The sequence below is a fragment of the Melopsittacus undulatus genome, chromosome Z (genome assembly GCF_012275295.1).
Source record: "Melopsittacus undulatus isolate bMelUnd1 chromosome Z, bMelUnd1.mat.Z, whole genome shotgun sequence".
NCBI lineage: Eukaryota > Metazoa > Chordata > Aves > Psittaciformes > Psittaculidae > Melopsittacus > Melopsittacus undulatus.
This window is the reverse complement of record NC_047557.1, coordinates 72,018,349-72,035,149: the sequence shown is the minus strand read 5'-3', so window position 1 is coordinate 72,035,149 and position 16,801 is coordinate 72,018,349.

Genomic DNA, 16,801 nt, shown 5'->3' with positions numbered 1-16,801 from the left:
CTGTCTTGAAGTCCAGGGCAGTGAGCTTACTGCACGCTCTTCTCACTGTCCTGAGGACCTTGAATTCGACATCTCGTGATCACTGCATCAAAGACTTCCCTGGAGAGTCACATTTCCAACGAGCCCTTCCCTGTTGGTGAGCACAAGGTCAAGCAGGGCAGCTCTCCTCGTCGGCTCCTTTATTGCTTGCAGAAGGAAGTTGTCTTCCACACAATCGAGAAAACTCCTGGATTGCTTGTGCCGGGCCGTACCGTTGCCCCAACAGATGTCAGGGTGATTGAAGTCCCCCATGAGAACAAGGGCCTGTGAGCGTGAGGCTTTTCCTATTTGTCTGTAGAGTTCTTCATCCACAGGTTCCTCTTGATCAGGCAATCTGTAACATATCCCCACAGTAATGTGTCCCGTCACTGATTTCCCCTTAACCCTGACCCACAAACTTTCTGTTAACTGATCACCTGTCCCCAGACAGAGTTCCATACTCTCCAGCCTATCCCTAACATAAAGGGCAACTCGCCCTCCCCTCCTACCGGGCCTGTCTTTTCTAAAAAGCCTATAACCTTCCATTCCAACACTCCAGTCAAAGGAGCCATCCCACCATGTTTTGATGATGCCTATTATATCATAGCCCTGTAGATGTGCCCACGTCTCTAATTCCTCTTGTTTATTCCCCATGCTATGGGCATTTGTATAGAGGCATCTGATCTGAGCTCCAAATGAAGCTGGCTCAGTGGCTAGAGTGGCTAGAATATTACTACATTGCTCAGAGTATTTATTAAAGGTGCTGGCAACTGACTGGGTGTGTTGGGATGGAATGATGCTCCCCTCCCCCAACACAACTACTTTAAAGCATCCTTGACCAGTCTGGCAAGCCTCCCAGCAAAACCACTCTTCCCTTTCTTTATCAGAGCAGTTCCACCAGCCCCCAGTAGGCCTGGCCTACAAATGTGGGCCCCATGTCCAAGACACCCAAACCCTTGACTATGACTCCACCCTTTTAACCATTTATTAACCTGTCCAGTCCTCCTTGCCTTTGGAAGGTCCTCCCCTGTGTCTTGGAGAATTGTCGAAAAGACTATCTGAGCTCCAGAACCCATGACCACCTCTCCCAGAGCTCTGTAGTCCTTCTTTATACTCCTCAGGCTACTACTATCTATATCCCTAGCACCCACATGTATCACTAGAAGCGGGTAATAGTCCGTGGGACTTACTAGAGCAGGCAGCCTCTCTGCAGCATCCCTGATCCGTGCCCCAGGTAGGCAACACACCTCCCTTGCAACTGGGTCAGGCCGACAGATGAGCGCTTCTGTCCCTTTCAAGGCAGAGTCCCCTACTACTACAACCCACCACTTTTTCCTGGCGGCACCAGTAGAGATCTTCTGTACCAGTGCACCAGCCGACTGTTTCTGATGCAAGTGCATTTCCTCATCAGCCCCTTGCAGGACAGCAAAGCGGTTCTGGGTGGGTACAGCAGATTTAGGAGGAAGCCCCTTGCTTTTAATTGCTCTCTTCCTCCTTTGGTTGTTTTTTTTTGTTACTAATTCCCAGCTTCCCTGATCAACAGTTTCCTTCTCTCCTCCATGAGTTAGAGGGGAATCTTGAGGTCCCTGCGCTGTTTGGTCCTGGAGCAAGCAGTCCTGCTTCCTCTCAGCTTCCCTGACATCTTGCAGCTTACTGACAGCATCCCGTAGCTCAGCCACCTGCTGCAGGAGGACCTCCATCAGGGAGCAGCGAGCGCAGCCCTGCCCATTCTGCACCTTTCCCTCACCAGACCAGTGCAGGCACTCTCTACACTCCAAGCTCTGCACCGCAACCTCCCCACTTACCAGCTCTGTCTGGGTGCCTACGCTGGCCACCACCGCGGCAGCCGGGGCGGAGCTCCCAGACCAGACCCTGGTCATACGGCGAGTGCTCACCATCCCGCTCGCCTGCTGCATGAACTGCCGTGCAAACTGCCTCGACCCGCTCTGGTCGCCGCGCTCCCTGGGTAGGTTTTTAACCACTCACAGTTGGTGCCACTCCTCCTGTCTCCGCCCCCAGTGAGTCACCTCCTCGCGGGAGCTGAGCTCTTTGTAAGTCCTGTCAACGACTTGAGGCTCCCTCCTCAGTGACTTTTGTCGCTCTGTGGTGAGGCTTCTGGAAGGTGATCTCCCCCGGCTCCGCTCCGGTGTTACGGGTGTCCTTTCTCAAGCTACTCTAGTGTTCCCCAGCATGTGTCAACATGAATCTATTAGAAGGCAGCATTGACAGGTTTTAGTGATGTTTCTGGACTGTGAATTGGGATGGTTAAAGTGCAAGCAGGCATTTGTGCTTTTCCTTCTTACAGAAGTGTGAAGCCTGGCAGAAAATTAGTATAAACAGCTTGGGATTATGTTCTGAACCACTGCAGCAATATTCACATCTGTAAAATGATGACAAGAGCTTGTAGAAAGAAGTTTATGAAAACTTGCATGTAGATACGTCAGGTATGTCAGGTATGTTTGTAATCTGCGTGGAAAAACCTGTGAGTGCATCTCTACAGTGTATCTCTACAGTGCTGTCATTTATAGACTTTCTGTAGTTGTTTAGTTTCATGGTACTTGAGAATGAGAACTCAGTACAATTAGTGTATCTTCAAAACTGTTCAGAATGTGAAGCACATTTGTTTCCTCCTTGCCTTCACACCCCACTCACTGCCTCCTAACTGAGAGCTGCTCTGTTAAATATGAAGTTTAGTCAGTGTTGACTGAAAGTGAACTTTGGTACTTTTCACTTTGGGAATATTGTCGGGGAATTTTCTTATGAGACACTGCATGTGGTGCAATAGGACGGTGATGCCTTTCACACAAACAAAAACCTTCCTGAAGTTTGTTCACTAAGTGGCATTTCAGTTCACTTACAGAGCTCAAAGCTTCAGGAAACTACTTTCAAATCTATTCCCATTGCACCCTGTGAGTTAATATAATTTTTATAACAACTGTTCTATTGTTGATCTGAGTTTATTAAGTAAGTCCTATAGGGGCATAGGGAATATCAATTCACAGTTTTCAAATGTAGCTCGTATTTCTGAGGACTAATAATCTCTCTGGAGGCAGGTATTATACAGAAATCAATTTTGTAATTTTAATTTTCTTAGAACTACAAAATGGAAAATGCAGACATGTAACCTAATTCTTAATATATGTTTGATTAATAACAAATTTTTATACAGTCTGGAAAAACTGGTATCTAAAATGAAATTGTATATTCACTTGAATAACCTATAATAGTATGCTAACATTTGCTATCAAGTTTTAAAAATGGATAAATTTATGATAAATTTATCCTGGATCATTCCAGATAGGTCAGTGTGGAAACTACATTCCAAAGCAATCTAAATGGTCATTCAAAATTAATTCTTATAGGTGCCCAAAGGTTCATGGTCCCTATTGTATTGTAAGTTGATTATTAGTATGCTAGCTGTTATTAAACAGATAATATCCCCTTACAGCCTTCTACAGCCTTCTACTTGTTTTATGTCAACTTTCCTATACATCTGATTATTTTGACTTTGAAATGACAGGTGAATCACTATTCATCTCTGCGGGTAACACCTCCATAGATGAACAAACAGGGTTGTAAACTTGCGAAATAGCTGGAATGAAGCATAGTTCTGTCCATATATGTACTCATTCCTTTCTTTTTTTTGTCTCAGTGCTATACTAAAATTATCTGACCTGCTTGACAAGAGCTACAGGTTAAACCTCATTAATGCACATCAAAGGGAAAACTGACATTAAAACATATAGAAACATAGAATAGTTACGGTTGGAAAGGACCCTACCGTGGGCAGGGATGTCTCACACTAGACCATGTACCCAAGACTCTGTACAGCCTGGCCTTGAACACTACCAGGGATGATAGAATGACTCTCCAAAGGAAGAGAGGCAATGATGGAAAAAAGTTTAGGACTAAATTTTGTAATTAAAACTTTTTTCTGGTGTTTTTAGTAATAGTGGTATGCTTTTGCAAGATTAAGGTAACAAAGAAAAACTCTCCTCCAAAACCGAGAAAAAAAAAATCTGATTCATAGGTGGTTTTGGAGACCCTAAACCCAGGAGTGAAAGGACTGGGCGCTAAGAGAAGCCCTTAAGGAGAGTGGAATGTCCGTGCCCTACAGAGGCGTGTTTCCCCGCAGGGGCCGGCAGGGGTCGCCAAAGGCCCGCGCCGAGCCCCGCACCGAACCCACTACCGTGCCTAGGCGCTGTGCCGCGGCGAAAGCGGGTGTGACGTGGGCTGATAGCCAAGTTGTAACGAGAAGGCAGGCAGAGAGACGGAAGGCATCTCTCGGTGTGGAAAACGAATCTCAAGTACGCTAAGACGCAGTGGTCACCTTGAGGTTTCTCTCTTCCCCCCGTTCTTTTACATTTTGAAAGGAGAGTGAGTGAAGAGAGTGTGTGTATGTAAGTTTGAAACTCTTACCTAATCAAGCAAAAGACCACCTGGGTTTTATTGACACAAAGGTCCAAGAGTTGTAACTCTGCCTTATTTCTCAAGTGCCCATGTGAATGCAAAACACACACACACAAATCTACATAGCTGTAGGTTTTAAATAGCATAGTGCATTTACTTTACAGCAGTGTCTGTTTACCTGCGAAGAGAAAAATGTTCTTAAGGTATGTCTTTATGTATTTCAAAAGTCTTTCTGGTTAAACATCAATCCAGAGCAAATGTTACCTCTTCTAAGCCCTCCCTCTCCCTTTGCTCCCTCTTTCCCCCTGCCCCCGGTAATCATTCTGTTTTTATGGGCTTTATATGCTCTCAGTTCAGTGAAAAAGTAGCTGTGTAAGCCATTTCATTGCAACACACAAACAGGTATTAGTTTGACAGCTGGTTTTGGAATGAGTGAATTTAGCATCTTTGACATTTTATCCATCTTAAGCCTACAGTTTTTCTTCCCCCTACATTCTTAAAAACTCTGCCTAATTAGAGTGCTTTAAAACTGATAAGCTCTACCAGTTGAAATGTGGGATTAAAAAATCTTTTATTACATGCTGAAAAAATTGAGGTCTTGGTAGAATTTCTGTCTTACTCCTGTGTAGTTCCTGCAACACACCACACTTCTAGACTCTCAAACATGTATGTTTCTCCCTAAGTTTGTGAAGTTCTTTACTAACTGTAGCTTCTGTGGGACATGGAATAGAAGGAAGGCAGCATCAAGTTAAATATTTCCATGTTTTTTCCCCCTTACGTGAGCTTTGTTCTTCAGAAGCGAATGTTGTCTGTACTAGGGCAGGAACAAGGGGGAAAAATGTAGTAATTTAAATGAAGATTGACAGCTAAAGAAAGATGTGCATGTTATATTCATTAAATGATGACGTGATATTATTAGCAACATAGATGAAAGCACTGTGCCCAGTACAGCTGCTTGTGAAAAGTGAGCATCAACCAGAATAAAAAAAAAGCTCATTCTAAGAGCAAGTTCCAGTTCTGTTTCTCTTCAGAGAATTACTTCTTCACCTTTTCTTAAGAAGTGTTTTTCTTATCAATAAAGGCTTTATATGTTCAATATTAACATATAATTGAAAATGGCATCCTAATTCTGTTCTTATTGCATTGTGCTAGTGCTGAAAGACTTGAAACAAATCCAGATGTAAAAATAATTATTGTTAGGAGGCAGTGGAGGGAAATTGCAGGAGCTATGGATTCAGGTTTTGACAGATTCAAACTGAAACGGGTATTGTTCAAGACCCCTTCAGAAAGTATGAGTGCCAGAAGTATTTGGCTAGTAAAGGCACAACATGATATGCAGCAGTGTCAAATTCAGAGACCAAACTGGAAGAAAATACTTTATGCAATGTCTTCAGTGTGTTAGATTCTTTTGAAATCAGTGATGCTGTTGATTCTATAAATTTGTGTTTCCTTGCCACATTGACATATGGTTTTATTATTTTTGTTTTTTACTTCAGAGACACTTCCAGTATTTTTTATTAGCGATGTGTCTTGTTTTAAAGTGGGCTTGTGTGAGACATTGGCTATTTTTGTGCACTTATGTGAGCCAGTGAGCCCAAACATAATTTTTTAACTTGCTTAGGCAGTTTATTTTTCATTGAGGAACTTCCTCTTGAAAATGGAATTAGGATTTTGTTGTAATGGCAACAGATTTCAGTCCTTGTTCCCCACAGTTTATATTTTCTATGTTTCTACAATCCTAGGGCTTATCAGTGTTTCACCCACTGAGTTTTATCCATTGATATTTCTCAGAAAAGGCAGTTTTCTGCTTTGTGTATATCAAGACTTTAAATCCCCTGACATACAACTATATAAAGTAGATAAATATATTTAACAAGAGTCAACTTTGATATTATAGCCTGAAGGTTTTAATTAAAAATTATACATATATGTATATATTAAAACACAAATGTATGCTGTGTTTTTCCTTTGTGGTGAAAATTGAGTGGAGTTTAACCAGAGTTTAGATGAAATAACGTGATACTTAGAAGGACAATGTGGGTAGTATTTGCTGTATACAAATACTTGAAGTCTGAATATCATGTTTCCAACTTACAATATTCAGGAAATTAAACCAGATTTTTAATTTTCAGAAATCAATCAAATTACACATTCTCTCCTGAGAGAGAAGCCACAGGTAATCAAATCAACAGGTGAGATTCAAGGAGATACTTTTATGCATAAAAGCAAAAGGAATGAGGAAGAAAAAGATAAGAAACAGAAGACAAATATCTCAAACTGTAAAGTACTAGCTACTAAAGTTCTTGGCCTAGAAGAAATACAGATGAGGAAGCATGATTGAACTCCCTCCAGAACTGTCTTAAGTGCAAGCTTTGCAGTAAGGCCCCAGTGTTACATGCAAATGTCTTATACAAAGAGTCTGAACTACAAAACATGTCTCACCATGCTCAGAGCTACTGAGTAAGGTGTTACCTAAATAAACACATAAATGATCAAGTAAAGGGCAATAGGCCTATGCTACAGACCCCATCACTGGAGGGTAGACCTAATACTAGTTACGAAGAGGTGTCTTGCAGACATGCCTCCTGGCTGGAATTGAGTTAGAAGAGCTGAACATTTTCAGGTATTAAATTTTCTAGCCAAGTAGTTACTTTCTCATAAGTATTGTATTTGATTGTATTTCCTTTTATGTAGTCTGAAATCAATGCTGCCTGTTAAAACACTAGTTTTGTTCTGACATTTAAGAAAGTGTATTGCTTATGAAACATCCAGTAAGTAAAACCACACATTGCAGGCTGTCTCTTATAGGATTATTTTGTTTCAGAGATAATTTTCTCCTTTTTCTAACTCACAACACGCCTAAAACACCATCTGTTATCAGACTTTTACAGACCAAAAAGTGATGTTTCCACATTCTACACACTGAATACTTCTGTAGTTTACAGAGGTTTTTCTGAATTACCCATGAATAAAAATCCTCACATTTTTAATTACAGTGGTGTAATGACTTAAATGAACATTGGGTTTCATCTGTTTGTGTCTATATTTTGTTTTGCATCCAACCATGTTTTGACTTTAAAATCTTGTCTATGGTATCGGGCTTTCCATGCCTGATCAGGTTTTTATTGTTATTGTAGGAAAAAGAATTTGAATAAATTAGTAGAGAAGACTGTCAGGGTGCTGGGAAAAGATGCCATATAAATGCTGAAATGATAATTAGAAGGGGTTTTCCCCAACATTTTTCAATTTAAGAGACTCTAAAATGCCTTTATATTTGATTACTTTTACTCTTTCTACAGATCTTCTAACAAAACTATCTCCATGGCATTCAGCATATACGGAAACTGCTCTCTCTCTTCTAGTAAATCTTTCTAATAGCACCACGGGTGTTTCAGTCATCTACAATTTTGGGCCATTTTGTTATTTCAGTGAAACAGCGCACAAGATTGAACTTACTTTGATATGCTGATTGAATGCTGCTCCCCCTTAAATGGGTATAATAGTGTTCTTAAATACCATTTTCCCTTTCCTCTATCTACCTTCCAGAAGAAAACTAAAACAGTGATCCAGCCTTATTGACAGGGATTTTTATGCTCTGATATTTCTAAGTGTGCTACCAGACTGGACATCAGAAAGGGAGTAAAATGTTTAAACAAAATTGTTCAAGGTAAGGCACCGAATGAAAATCTTACCTAGTAAGAGTAGGTGTATGGATTCAGATCAACTTTTGAACCCTGATTTTTCTCGTACAGACAACTGGAAACCACTCATGGAAGAATAAGGAGAAAGCACGTGTGTGTGATGCTTCTTCTGAGTAGTCTTCATCTTCAGACTATTTCCACCTCTATGAGCAGTCTACTTAATGACCCTAAGTAATTATTCAGAGTCCCTTTGAACCCATAAAAAGCTTCTGCATCCACAGCACACTATGCTTTTCTGCACTCTATATCTCCCTCCTTTCATTTCCTTTCAATCTGACCCTCCATTGTTTTGCCTGAAGTTCCCTGAAACTCATACTGGAAAAGACTGGTGTTTTGGGTTTTTTTTTTATGGTTCTTTTTTTTTGTTTGTTTTGTCTCACAATACCACTGCTTGCTTATATACTTCCATCATTTTGTCCCTAAGTTATCTTTTTTCCATACAAAAAAGTGTTTGCCTAATCAGTCAGATTTCATAGATAGCCAGTCTCTACATACTATAACCCTTCTCTGAACATTTTCTCATTTAAATGTGTCCTTTTTAAGTTGAGGGAAGATATGCACCTAAGATCTGAATTTTAGAAGAAATGTTGATTTATACCACAGTATTACTGTATTGTCTGTTTCGTTGTCTTTTCTTAATACTCTAATCTGTGGCTTGCTTTTTGACTTCTACTGAACACCTAGCTGGTGATTTCATGGAACTAAGCACCATAATCCCAAGATTTTACTCTTTAATGGCAAAGGTAATTTTATAACTTTGATTTTAATGTAAAGCTGTCTTTAATTGCCATGTTCATTAATCTTTAACTGCCTTAGCTACGTTAAAAGCATTGACTACACTCAATTTCATCTACCACTCTAATGCTGAATGGTGTAGTTCTATGTAGTTCTTCTGTTCGTATGTATCCATAGCAAATAACACCCCCCTTCGCCCCCCGTATTAAATATTTAAATTGTCTTGGAAGGATCCTCTGTGTTAGGGGTTGCTGAATCTGTGCCACACAGTTGCTCTGTGCCCCTAGGCCCAACCAGTACCAATCCTGTGCATGTATTCCCAAAAGACAAACACAAAGGCATATGAAGTTTACACAGGAGGCTGCACAGGTCATAGACAGAAAACATCTCACTCTTGCAAATGCAAAAAAGCATCAACGGCCGCATCCTGTCCTCCTCTTTGTCAGATAACCATCTGTTAGTGGGAAATACATGTATGCACAAGTCTGCTCCCCAAAGAACTAACTTGGGTGCTCAGTTTGCCAGGTAACATACCCTGTATCTCAGATCTCTGCAGCTCCTAAGACCTGGGCACATGACGCTTTCCTCCTCAGGCTTGTGCAGCAAAATTATTACGACTGATATATATAAAAATGCCTCCTTTATATTTTAAGTGCTGTGGAAGATGAAAATCTAATGTGTAATTTAAAGTTTGATGAAGCTTATGGCTGAAACTGAGAGCTTCCTATTAGCTTAAAGCACTTAATGCTTTTGAATTTATCTGCATTTTCCCCCTTCTTTTTAGCTTGGTTAGCTAAGAGCTAACAGAATCAAAACATATTTAGAATTCCCTGTTCCTTACTTAACCATTACCCTCCCTCCAAAAAAAAAAAAAAACAAACCCAACCAAAACCAAACAAAAAACCTAAATGATTTTTTTAGGAAGTATTTCAGTGAGCAGCAAGGCCTTGATTAAGTGACTCCTACTGACATCTGTAAGGGAAGCTTTTTTTTTGTTTGTTTTAATAACATCACACCTCCTTTTCTATCTGATTCTTAGTGTTTCTGATTTAAGATTCAGGAAGAAGAGTTGTGCTAGGAATTTTATTGCTTTAGTTGTCAGTGACTACATTTCACTTGTCAAAACTTGCCACATATTCTGTGAGATGTGTTATTGAGAAAAACCACCTGCCAATGGCACTCCAGTGACACACAGTTGGTTTTGACAAGGTCCATTATCACCCTTATGGATTGATAGATCATTTTTACTCATTCTGTTTTGTTTGTTTGAATTATCGTAAATTGAATGATCTTCCAAAACAGTGTTACAGCCTCATTTCCCCTCCTCTTGTTTAATTTTTGAGTGTCTCAATACTGTTTTTTGTATCAATATACTAGGAATACGGTTTTCCCTGCTCAGTTAAATAGCAAAATTATTTGTGTTTCTTGTTCCAGAGATCTTAAAGTCATCTCGTTTCTCAAATCATTTTAAGGTAAAAGTGTGCTGGAATTAAAGGAATGCTAATTATTCCAACAGGGAATTGAAGATTGGGAAATCAAATGGTTTATGTAAAAAGAGCTGAGAAAGAGAAAAACACTGTCTTTCCAATCTCCATTTTAGTACTGTAACTGCTTTCTCTCAATATATGCTGTCCTATCAGCAAAGTCTAATGAGTAATTTTATAATTTAATCTGGTTCTTCAAATGTTAGCAAGTAGAAGAACGTAAGGTAGTTTATATCTTAAATTTAGGCTATGTATAATTTGAAAGACGGTATCATTTTATTTTATAATGTTATGATGGCTTTGGAGAGCCTAATCACATTAATACACCTGTTAACTGAGTGGCAGATCGAATTAGTTAGAAAAAACGGGCAGTTTATAATGTAAGCAGTACTTGTTAACTTACGTATTGCTCTTGTCTTGATTGGTGACTCGAAACAAAAGTTAAAAAAATCATAACAGAAGATATAAAAATCAACACAACACTTGCAAAAGCTCTTTGGGATATTAGCTTGTTTTTCACATCAAAGAAATGCAGTACCTCAGTACAGCTTTGAATAGTCATCCAAACTGATTTTTTTTTTTTTATTTTTGGATGGTTGCCTGTTTCTGCTACATGGCTCAATTAGGAATGTATCTATTTTTAAAAACATTTATACCTTTTTCAAAACGTTTCAGGCAGCACTTACTTTCTATCATCCACTGTTGAACTGAGTAGAGTGGCAGGATCACTTCCTTCGACCTGCTGGTCATGCTTCTTTTGATGTAGCCCAGGATACGGTTGGCTTTCTGGGTTGCAAGCGCATACTGAAGCCAGCTCACGTTTGTTTTCTCATCAAAATTTCTGGCAAAACACTTCCACAATCTCTTCAAGGGAAAGCTGTTCTTTTTCCACTTTTGCAGGATCCTTAGCTCAACTCACAGTGGAAACATGAATAAGGTGTGAAATGCATTTAAGTGATTAACAATTTGAAAGGTGATAAAAACACTTAAATTAATTTCAAATCTTGCTGCCCAACCAACCAGATAATATAAGCCACAACCTATCTTGGGGAGAATGGAAGGGTATTTTTTTCTTTCCTAGAACTACTATGACAAGCTCACAGCATGCACATTTTAAAGCAAAGCTGAACAGAATGGAAAATACCTTTCCGAATTACATTAAAGTTCTCATAAACCCAGTACAGCACATTTGTGTATTGTGAATACTACTGTATTTCGTATACCATTTATAGGACAACCTCACTGGTTGAGATTGCTGTATCCAGCACCTGCCCAAGCCAATGGCCATTTCTGTGCAATCATTAATAAGTCAATCAAATTTTAAAGCCACATAAGGGAAATTGTCCCTTCAGTCTTACCCATCAGCTACGTTTGCTGCACTCTGTTGAATTACTGCATATTTACAGAGGTTTGAGAGAGACAGAAGAAAGATCATCATCTCCAAAACACTTACTACTTTGCCTTACACATTGTAAGTGCTGGAGATATTTTATTAAAACCCTTTTACAAGCTATAAATCTAAAGCTCGTTTTATGTCTTTCACTGTTAAAGCAGACAGCAGTGTAGTCCTTAGCAAAACATACTCTGCAGCATGTTTTAAGCAGCCCTACACAGACTACTTGAAACTCCTTACAGAGCAATTTATATCTGGTGCTATTTCTTCACTAAAATTTATATGAAGTGTTCTTTCTTTGCTAACATAACAAGACTTTGAAGAAAAAAAAATCACCATCTCAAAAAATACAGTTTTCTTTGAAAGGGTCAATATTAACTTAATTTTTCTAGATAAATTCATATGGGGGGTCAATACATAGTAGTTTGGCACACACAGCCAAAGAATTCTTCTTCTATGTATACAAATTCCTTGATCCTACAGTAGCTAACTGCCCAGCACTCCACTGCAGGCATTACTTTAAAAGTGTTTCAGGATTTCTTTAATTATTTTTTACCCCTCAAATAAGTGTTTACTCTTTGACTTCTCTATAATTTCCTGTTGATTCTTCCTTCATCACAAGCTTAGCATTGTACTCTTCTATTGCAGTTATCCTCTACCATTAATCTCTGGAAACTGAAATAAAAATCCTCTTCAAATCTTTCAGGTCTTTTATGCATAATGATTAAAAAAATAAAATAAAGGCACTAAGAAATCCTTGGCCACTAACCTTTAGAGAAAACTGATTTTGAAAATACTTCTGTCAGTCTGGCCCAACCACACTTTGGCTTTGTGTCAGATGAAAATGAGACTTTAGTAGAATAATGCAAGAAAATACATCGTTCTGCTCAGGATAACTATTAACAATATGTTGCAGACAAAGAAGAAATGGTGAATGAGGATGGGCAAGTTTATGGTTGATGAATGAAACTTCTGAAGCTGCTATTTCTCAGAAGTTCTAGATGTTCATAGCATCATAGTAGCTATTTTCATTTTCAGCAATTTTTACGCCTGTTAGCTCTTTTAGAAATAAATCTGGAATGCAAATTTGGAATACATTTAATAGGCTTTTCCAGGCCTGTATATTATTTACAGGCTTTCAAGCTGAACTGAATATTAAGTGTGGCTGCTAAGGGCACTTGCCGGAGATACAGGCTAGAAATACAAAAAATCTGAGTCAAATGAATATTCAGAAAGCACTGCAGGATCACTGAAAGACAGTGAATTTTCAGGTGCACCTAATTTTGGATATACCACAGGCAATTTCTTAGTAAACAGGTGAATGTTTTTGACTAAGTTGTGTTATATTTTGAAGCTTACTCAGACTTCAAAGTCCGAGCAAATCAGAGAAGACAAGTGCACATGACAGAAATGTTTATAGGCATCCTGCCAGAATGGTATCGTAAAATTATAGCTAAAGTTACTTGTCATTCATAAACTCTTAAAAACTATTGTATTGTATAATTACCATGAAAACAAGTTACCTACTGGAACTTACAGAATCATAGAATAGTTAGGGTTGGAAAGGACCTTAGGATCATCTAGTTTCAACTCCCCTGCCATGGGCAGGGACACCTCACACTTAACTGTATCACCCAAGACTCCTTCCAACCTGGCTTTGAACACTTTCAGGGATGGAGCATTCACAACTTCCTTGGGTAACCTGTTCCAGTGCATCACCACTCTCACAGTAAAGTTTTTTCTTGTATATAACCTAAACTTCCCCTGTTTAAGTTTGAACCCGTTAGCCCTTGTCCTACCACTACAGTCCCTAGTGAAAAGTCCCTCTCCACCATCATTGTAGGCCCCCTTCATGGAGGTCTCCTGGCCCTACTGCTGCCCTTCCTTCTAGTCGGGATGCAAAACTCCTGAGCTTGTAGCAGGTGATCCTTGAATATCAACCAGCATTCTTGGGTGCCCCTGCCCTCTAGGGCCTTACTAAGCAGGTTCCTGAAGAGGCCAAAGTCTGCTCTCTTGAAGTCCAGGGCAGTGAGCTTACTGCACGCTCTTCTCACTGTCCTGAGGATCTTGAACATGACCATCTCATGATCGTGGCAACCAAGGCTGCCCTGGAGCATCACATTTCCAAACAGCCCTTCCCTGTTGGTGAGCACGAGATCAAGCATTGGACCTCTCATTATCTGTTCCTCTATTACTTGCAGAAGGAAGTTGTCTTCCACACAATTGAGGAACCTCCTGGATTGCTTGTGCTGAGCTGTACTGGCCCTCCAAGACATATCAGGGTGGCTGAAGTCCCCCACCCGAGCGTGAGGCTGTCCCTGTCTATAGTGTGTTTTGTCCATAGAGTCCTCTTGATCAGGCAGTCTGTAACAGATCCCCACAGTAATGTCTCCCCATCACTATTCTCACTTTGACCCTGACTCACAAACTCTCTGTTGGCTCATCACCCATCCCCAGGCAGAGTTCCATACTCTCCAGTCTATCACTAACATTAATAGCAACTCCCCCTTCCCATCTGCTTGGCTTGTCTTTCCTAAAGAGCCTATAACCCTCCATTCCAGCACTCCAATCTTGGGAGCCTTCCCACCATGTTTCTGTGATGCCGATGATATCATACCCCCATAGGGGTGCACGCATCTCTAGTTCCTCTTGTTTGTTCTCCATACTACAGACCAAACCCCTGACTATGGCACCACCCTTCTAACCATTTATTAACCTGCCAGATCCTCCTGGCCTTTTCAAGGTCCTTCCCTTTATCCTGAAGAATTGACAAAGAAACAGTCTGAGCTCCAGAGCCCATGACCACCTCCCCCAGGGCTCTGTAGTCCTTCTGTATGTTCTCCAAGCTTCTGTTATCGGTATAACTAGCATCCACATGGATCACTAGAAGTGGGTAATAGTGGGGCTTACTAGTGCAGGCAGCCTCTCTGCAACATCCCTGATCTGAGTCCCTGGAAGGCAGCACACCTCCCTTGAGAGTGGGTCAGGTGGACAGATGGGTGCCTCTGTGCCTTTCAGTCCCCTACTGCTATTGACCTGCTGCTTTTTCCTGGCAGCACCAGTAGTGATTCTCCTTACAGGTGCATCAGCCGGTTGTTCATGGGGTGAGGTGTGTGTTTCCTCATTATTCCCCTGCAGAAATGCAAAGCAGTTCTGGGTAGGGACGTGGGATTTAGGAGGAAGCCCCTTGCCGTTAATTGTCCTCTTCCTCGTTTTATTTTTATTATTTTTATTTTTTTATTTTGTTCCACCACTATGGTGCCTCAAGCCCTGCACAGTTTGGGCCTGCAGAAGGAGTCCTGCTTCCTCTCAGCTTCCCTGACATCTTTTAGCTTGCTGACAGCATCCCGCAGCTCAGCCCCTGCTGCAGGAGGACCTCCCCCAGGGAGCACCGAGTGCAGCCCTGCCCATTGTGCACCCTCCCCTCACCAGAGCAGTGCACGCACTCTCTACCTCCCGAGCTCTGCCCTGCAGCCTCCCCTCTCATCGGCTCTCTCTGGTGCCGGGGCAGCCAGAGCAGAGCTCTCAGACCCGGCCCTGACGCGCGCTCCCCGCACCCCTCGCCCCGCCCACGCCAACTGCCGCGCCGCGCGCTCTCTGGGCCGGGTTTTCCCCGCTCAGGGCGGGGCCGCCCCTCCCGGCTCCGCCCCCTGTGAGTCCCTGCTCGCCTGAGCCGAGCTGCGGCTCCGGGGCTCGAGGCTCCCTCGGTGGCTCTCGGCGATCAGAGCTGAGGCTGCGGGGCCTCTGCTCGCTGCGGGGTTGGAGGCTCCTCTCCGGAGCTGCTCACCTCCGCAAATCTTGGTGGTTAAAAAGTGGATTTAATAAGAGAATGTAGAGATGAGTTGATTTAAGTATTACCTGTTATAAATTGAGACCACAACGGATCATAATCCAATTAGAATTTTATTAATTATAGCAAGTAGAATATGAGCAAAGACAGCGCTGGACGGCAGGGGAGTCTGCGCTCCGCCTACTGCCGTACTGAGCAGTTCAAAAAGCCCTCCCTTATACATCTTTTACTTCCGTGTTCATGACGTAGTTGAGGTACTCTGCGCATGCTTCAGTTGTTGCTAGGGGGTCGACTTCTGCCTCCCGGTGGTCGGTGAGGCCGAAGTAAGAAGTCTTCCTCCTTTGTTCCATAGTTGACCCTTCATTTATGTCCTTATGTGGAGTGGTTTGTCTTATTTCTGCCAGTTCCTGGAACATCTTGCAAGCCAGTTTCTGTAACACCTTGTGGTCATCTTATGTTTGCATAAACGGTTTCTGGTTTAATTGGTGTAAGCGATTGTGGTTTAATTGGTGTAAGGATTGCGGTTATCTTATCTTGCATAAGCTGTGTCCGTTAACTGTGTGCATAAGCAATTTCATATCTTTTGTTGTCTAACCTTTATATTGGGCTTAACATATATATACCTGATGCGCGGATAGACTCCACAACTAGTTAAAGTTGTAAAGTAGGTATGCTTTTATTCAGCGCTGAGGTGCATGGGGATAGCTCCTGCAAAGCATGCACGCCTCAGGGTTGTTGTCCCTTTACACTTATTCTCTTCAGGTATACATAGACATGAGGTTGCTCAATCCGCCTATACATATTTATTATCTATCCCCGCTTCGTATTATAATGAGCCGGAAGGTCCTTTGCACCTGCGCAGTGCCCCTTCTGATCATGGGCAGGGGTCTCAGGATGAAGTAAATGAATCTTCCTCCTGTGGGCAGGGGTCTTCAAGATGAAGTAAATGAGTCTTCCTCTTCTTAACCTTTACACCTTTTAATCTTCAGACATGGACTTTGGCACCCAGTCTGCTTCTCCTGCCGCTTATCAGTAGGAACAAACATCTGTGTTTTTGTCATGGTCTTAAGGCTTGGTCACCCAGTCTGCCTCTCCTGCCGCCTATCAGCAGGACCTTTCATCTGCTTTTGTCAGTAGAATTAGCATCTGTTTCTTCCCCTCCAGCAGTAATCAATGCCTTGGCAAGATGGCAATGGCAGGTACTTAAGACAGACAACACTTTTGTTTAAGCAAAGGAATTCCTTTAACTCCCTTGTACAATTTTTCTGTA